The sequence below is a fragment of the Lepidochelys kempii genome, chromosome 1 (genome assembly GCF_965140285.1).
Source record: "Lepidochelys kempii isolate rLepKem1 chromosome 1, rLepKem1.hap1, whole genome shotgun sequence".
Classification (NCBI taxonomy): Eukaryota; Metazoa; Chordata; order Testudines; family Cheloniidae; genus Lepidochelys; species Lepidochelys kempii.
In genome coordinates, this window is record NC_136380.1 from 253,681,334 (window position 1) to 253,688,549 (window position 7,216).

General features: G+C 41.6%; 1 long non-coding RNA gene across 1 annotated transcript; it reads left to right on the forward strand.

The window, feature by feature from the left end:
* The first annotated feature begins 1,601 nt into the window (after nucleotides 1-1,601).
* Nucleotides 1,602-6,684, forward strand: LOC144930198 (uncharacterized). Its single transcript, XR_013635300.1, has 3 exons — nucleotides 1,602-1,676; nucleotides 5,042-5,215; nucleotides 6,447-6,684. It is a non-coding gene; the product is annotated as an uncharacterized LOC144930198 (long non-coding RNA).
* The last annotated feature ends 532 nt before the right edge of the window (nucleotides 6,685-7,216 follow it).

Here is a 7,216-nt window from a genome sequence, read left to right on the forward strand (position 1 = left end):
TCAAGTTCTTTTTCTAACAGGACATAATATGGCATACATCCAAAAAGCCAACCCTTTAATATGTTTCAATAAAGTAAAGACTGCTTTTAAAAACAAAAAACAAAACAGGAACATTTGGACATCCAGAAGTAAGCTATTAAGAGCTATACCATATACTCAGTCATCATGTGCAAATTCCCACTGATTTAACCAAAACGTATGAAGGTCAGTATATGACAATGCTTTTTGAATCACAACACTTAGCTGTAAAGTACACAGTAATTTGTTGGGAGACAGGCCTGCAAAAAAAAGGAATTTTTGAAAGGATTCCATGCTTCCACCCACACCCTCCCACCCCAGAACAGCTAAATGTTATTTGTATTTACTACCTTCCTCTTCTGTATCAACATTTTTTCCATCCTCCCAAAGGCAAAAAAAGTCACTCATTTGAGCTCTTTGCTCTATAGTAAACAGTCAGTAGGTTTTGGAGGGTTAAAAATAGAATTGTAATAATAAATGTCTGGAAAAGTAAATTACATCTTCTTACTTACAAGCTGAAGAAAGTTTCCTGTTGAGAACTCTAACAACACTTGATAAAAGAAAAGAAAAGGAGTACTTGTGGCACTTTAGATGCATCCGATGAAGTGAGCTGTAGTTCACGAAAGCTTATGCTCAAATAAATTTGTTAGTCTCTAAGGTGCCACAAGTCCTCCTTTTATTTTTGCGAATACAGACTATCACGGCTGCTACTTTGTAACACTTGATAAGAAACTTTCTTATCTTCTCATTACTGGTTTAATATATGGATATAGCTATTACATCACCTGTTACATAAGGATTTCTATTATTTAAGCAGCTTGGGCAACACCAGATTTGTTCAGATGGCCGAGAACAATTAGGCCCATTTCTGACCTTGATCATGAATGCCTTTCCTGACGGAGGAAATCTGCCAATCAGCCTGAAGCACACAATAGTTCAGCCAGTGCTCTAGAAGCCATCACTGGATGCCAGTAACTTCATTAACTACTAGCCCATCTCCATCCTGTTTCTGGGAAGAATCTTCAAGAGAATGGAGACAACTAAATTCCATCAGCACTTGTCTTATACCAGCATCCTAGACCACACACATGGCTCAGAAAAGGAGACAGGGATAAACTCCTCTTGGGAGAGTCAAGTATCAGAAGGGTAGCCGTGTTAGTCTGGATCTGTAAAAGCGGCAAAGAGTCCTGTGGCACCTTATAGATGAACAGATGTATTGGAGCATGCATCTACATGCATCCAATGAAGTGGGTATTCACCCACGAAAGTTTATGCTCCAATATGTCTGTCAGTCTAGAAGATGCCACAGGACTCTTTGTTGTTTCTTGGGAGAGTGATATTTATGGGACAATATCATCATATGTGTTTCTGTTGCTATATGTTACCATTTCCTGTTTTCATATGTTGTTTAATTTGGGGTTTTTTCAGATCCTCTCAGGAGGCATTCAGTTCAGCTCCTCACAGGATCAGCCCCTTGGGGATCCGGCCTCTGAATATTGAGGAGTTTTCTTTGTTTCTTATTGTTTTTGTTTCTCTCCATCTTTTTTTTTTCCACAGCTTATTGACCAACTGCCAAATGCTTCAGTATGGTTGCACAGAACTTCAGCTGGAGTAATTCAAAGGAGCTACACCAGTTTACACCAGCTGAGGATCTGGGTGTATGTCCTTTAATTTGAATTGCAAGTTTCTTCTTTCACTTTTCCAAAGACCTGTACATCTAGGAACTGTGCTATTATAGAATGTTCCTTTTGAAAGACATAAAACTGAGGTTCTTAATGTTTGTAACAGTGATTTAAAGATCTAATGGTGCCTTTTGCAAGAACAGATGAGTTAACCAATTCTCCTGGCTAAATCCCAATTTAGGGAAGTGCATTCTGTCCCATCAACATTCCTCCTGCAGTTTCAGTTGGATAAAATATTTCACTTTGCTTTCTCTCCTAAACTGTTGTATATGTTGCTGTATGCCGTTAAAGAGCTGCTGTTTTTTTTAAAAAAATAATTACTTCTTTTATTAACAATATCTTAGAGCAGTGGTTCTCAAAGCCGCCGCTTGTTCAGGGAAAGCCCCTGGCGGGCCAGACCGGTTTGTTTACCTGCCGTGCCCGCAGGTTTGGCCGATCGCAGCTCCCACTCACCACGGTTTGCCGCTCCAGGCTAATGGGGGCTGCGGGAAGCAGCACGGGCCAAGGGACATGCTGGCTGCCCTTCCCGCAGCCCCCATTGGCCTGGAGCGGCGAACTGCAGCCAGTGGGAGCCTGCAGGCGCATCAGGTAAACAAACCGGTCCGGCCCGCCAGGGGCTTTCCCTGAACAAGCGGCGGACAGGCTTTGAGAACCACTATCTTAGATCACTGTAAAATTTACATGGCACTTTATATTCATATAGAAGACATATTCCCAGCGCTGAAGTTTTCCATCTCAGGGTGATTTAAAGAAAAAAACGTTAGAAGTTAAGTTTAGAAGAACAAAATCTAAAGAGACTTGTCGTGCTCATTTGCAGAGAAAAACACTCTGAACAATTTGTAGCTACAGTGCAACGTTCTCTGGTCAAAAACATATACCCATAATTAGTCCAGTCAGTCCACAGTTCAGGAGTTCTCCCAGATTCCTTGCTAACACAGAGGGTATGTTTACACTGCAGCTAGAGGTGTAATTCCCAGTTTGGGTAAATGTACACGCACTAGCTTTGATGGAGCTAGCATACTAAAAATAGCGATTCAGGTGGCAGGTTGGGGAAATACAATCCCAGCCGAGACTCTAGGTAAGTACTTGGGTGGCTAGTCCACACCGCTGTCCACAATGCCACAGCTCTGCTGCTATTTTTAGCACGCTAGCTTGATGAAAGCGAGTGCATGTACATTTACCAAAACTGGAAATTACATCTCCAGCGTTAGTGTGGACCTACTCTCCAATCTCAGGTCCCTGAGTAATGCATCCTACTATCTCCAGCTGCCTAGGACACTACATCCCATCCCTGTGGACAATGTCCTAGGCAGCTGGAGACGGTAGGACACATTACTCGTGGGCACTGCTATATGAGCAGCAGCCATTCATCAGCACGGGGGTCACCATGAGCACATCAACCCCATTTTTCTGATCACTATATAGGCTTATGTTAGGATGAATAAGAATGGTATGGAGGATAACACAGAATATTAATGATATAGCCTCATCTGGAACACTACTGCACTGCTGGACTTCCTGTCTAAAAAGGATAATACAAAATTAGAGGGGGCTTGGAAAAGAGTGACAAGAATGATTAAGGGCCTGGAAAAAAACTCTTTAAAAAGAGAGATCAAAGAGATTGGGATTGTTTAATTTAGAAAGGAGCAGGGTGGATTTGATTTAAATCAAACTGATTTAAATCATGATTTAAATCACTACTCAGGAAGACTCAATTTAATCATGGATTTCTACATAAAAGTGCATTCTTGTTGGTTGTTATAACCTCAATACATATTCTTCACAACTCAGAGATAGATGTAGATTTCATTTTTAGAAGGTACACACTACACATTTTAAAAGTGATTTATTTTGAAAACTTTTCATATTAGTTTTACAGCTATATCAGAAAATGAATGATTGTTTGGTTATTTAATTTACCAAAGGTAATTGAAGCAGATATTTATGAAGTCATTGGGAGGTGAACTATCATTAATATTTGGAGGATTTTTTTGCCATGCTGTATTAGGAAGAGAACATCACCAGACAGACATTTAAATTGTTTTATTTAACTATTCCTCACCTTTATATATTTATTTATAAACATTTTTGCTGTTAACAAGCATGTTATCTCCGGAGACACAAATCCACAGTTTGAGAACTGCAAAACTAAGCATCTCTGATGGTATCTTCTAGACCGGGGTGGGCAAACTCCGGCCCAGGGGCCGCATCCGGCCCTCCAGACGTTTTAATCTGGCCCTTGAGCTCCTGCCAGGGAGTGGGGTCCGGGGCTTGTCCTGCTCCGCGCAGCTCCTGGAACCAGCGGCATGTCCCCTCTCTGACTCCTATGCATAGGAGCAGCTTGGGGGCTCTGCACGCTGCCCCCACTCCAGGCGCTGTCCCCGCAGCTCCCGTTGACCAAGAACCATGGCCAATGGGAGCTACAGGCTTGGTGCCCGTGGATGGAGCTGCCTAGCCGCGCTGCTGCATAGGAGATGGAGAGGGGACATGCTGCTGTTTCTGGGAGCTGGTTGAGGTAAGTGCCACCTGGAACCTGCACCCCTGACCACTTCCTATGCCCCAACCCCCTGCCCCAGCCCTGATCCCCCTCCCGCCCTCCAAACCCCTCTGTCCCAGCCCAGAGCACCCTCCTGCACCTCCAACCCCTCATCCCCAGAGCCTGCACCCCCAGCCAGAGCTCTCATCCCCTCGCGTACCCCAACCCCCAATTTCATGAGCATTCATGGCCCGCCATACAATTTCCATACCCAGCTGTGGCCTTCGGGCCAAAAAGTTTGCCCACCCCTGTTCTAGACTGAGCACTGGGTCCCTCTGGGTAGATAGAAAGGTTAATTTAAATAATCTATACAGAAGCCCCTGGAACCCCATAAGATTGGGTCCCTAATCCATAAACTATTGGAACTCATTTACAAAAATTTTCTTAAACATTACATTAATATATAATATATATATACCATAGAATTAGAATTTATAATCCCTATTCCATGATGAGATATCTTTGAGCTATAACGTATCTTAATTAAAACTATCTTTAGATAGGTTTTTTCCTCAAAAAGCATTTTATCAAAAAAATCCAATTTAAATTTAAAAAAATCAGGTTTTTTTATTTTTATTTTTTAAATCCTTGATTTTTATCCACCCTGGAAAGGAGAAGAAAAAGAGGGGAGTTTTGAGAGAGCCCAAAAACCTTACACCTGAACTAATTTGTGTCAGTTCATGGAAAGTTTCCCAAAATGGGGGTAGGGGAAAAATCCCATTATAGTGAGTTTAATCTAAATGGTTTGGTGCAGTTTGGCTTGTTTTTTGTTAATTGACACCAAACAATTTCTTCTTTCTTTCAGTTAAAAAAATCAGACTTTCTGCTTCAAACAGATTATGACTTTAGGTCCAATCTTGAGCAAGAGATGATATGTCAGGTGCACCTCCCCAGGAATAGCACCAGGAAGATGGTGCCTCAAACGTACACCTCTAAGTCACAAATCCTACTCTGCTTTCTCTTTGCTACAGGAGTGGAGGTAATAATTGCTTCTGGCCTAGTATACCAGAAAAAAATTAGGTTGTTGCATACTTACAGCTGTCAAGGGTGATTCCCCACTCTGGCACTTCAAGTGCAGAAGGTAGGGGCCTGCAAGGATTCTAAAAATTAATACTGGCCACTCCAGGCTTGTATTAAACTCCCAAGGCTACAGCTTTTCTCTGACCTTGGATTGGTAGATGCTGCCACCACCCAAGTGCAAAACCCCTTTGAGAACCCAGGAAGGCGCACTTGGGAATTCCTTCCTGTGGGGTACCGTCAAGCCCCCACCCCCCAGGGAAGAGCTGAGGAAGAAAAACAAGGGAAATCAGCTGTTGCCACCAGCTAATTAAACAATGTGCACAAATCTCTTAGGACACAAAAATCCAATCCTGTTTTTAAAGAAGGTAAATTGTATTAAAAACAAAAAGAAAGAAAATACATCTGGAAACTCAGGCTATTGCTAGATTTAAAAAAACCCAAACCCACTACTTAGAAGGATTAAGCATCAAGAATAACTTTCCTGAGGTCCAGCTTCAAGGTTACAAGCAAAACAAAAGCATTTGGGGTTAGCACAGAGGAGTCCACAAGCCATAAAGAAAAGAAAAAAAAGATAAACCTAATAGTGTCTTCCAAGACATTTCCTGATCTACTTACATATCTGGGGTTTCAAATGAGTAGTTTCCAGGTACGATCTGATGATTTTTCATACCTGTCCTAAAGCTTCTTACAGCATCGCTGCTCTGTTCCCTCTCTCCGGAGAACAACAGAAGACAGACAAAGAGGATGTTTTTCTCAATTTTAAAAAGTTCTAGCCTTCCCATTGGCTCTTTTGGTCAGGTGCCCACTCACTTCCTTTTACCTATGCATAGCAGTGATACTTTTTAACCCTTTACAGGTAAAGCACGTAGAAAACAGCTACTAAGAGAGATTTTATAGCTAACTGGCTGGGCTGGCTGGGCGTCCATAACAGGGAGCTACCTCTGCCCCCTTCATTTATCACAACAGCTATACACCCAGATCAAATATGTGGGGAGTCCATGCGGGGGTGTACTCCCTACCTTGTGTGCTCTGTTATCTGAGTCACAATCTAGCCCATAATGTCTATTATTTAAACACCATGTTCCCATCCAGTCCAACAGGGTTCTCAGTGAATTATATTATATGATTATATGCATTCGATTTGGTTTATACTGGACTGATGATGTCCTCTTTGGTGTTTTCACTTTCAGCTCGGAGAAAACAGATTGCATATTGGAAAATCCTGGATGATGTAAAAAACATATTGCCTAGTAATGATGTTCTCCTTATTAAGCAGGCTGGACTGCATTTCCATCAGGCATGATTTTTCCATTGTCATGCATCTGTGTGATCATTTACACTTTTGTAAAGTTAGTGCAGAGTGGATGTAAAATGCTACCATTCAGATTTTTTAAGCAGCTTTTCACAAGTGTAAATAAATGACCAATCTATACAAGACAGTGGAGAATCAGGCCTGTTATTTGTAACAGTCAGCTTTGACTGGGCAGCTGAATCCACTTCCACTGTAATAAAAATACAGTAGCACATACCTATGTATACTGAATTTTTTATTAATATTTTATTTTTGTGGTGACAGATGTTACCACCAATTAACTATTGTAAAGTAAGTAGTGTCTTGAAAGATCATACAGTTTTGTAGCATCCTGCTGAATTCTTCTAAGTTTAGATCTAAATTTCTGCAGTCGAATAGGTGAAATTCACCCTTCTGGAGATGGGTAGTGTGAGGTGTATACTCCAGTTAAGCCCCACTTAGATAGTAAGCTCTTTGGGGCAGGGACCTTCTTTTTGTTCTGTGTTTGTACTGCACTCAGCACAGTAGAGTCCTAGTACATGACTGGGGCTCCTGGGTGCTGCGGTAATACAAACAATAAATAATAACTTACAGCCTTAAAATAGATGTCAAATGGGACTTCCTTGGGGCAAAGGCCTTATGTGGGACTCTACCTAGAGGTGAATTTCA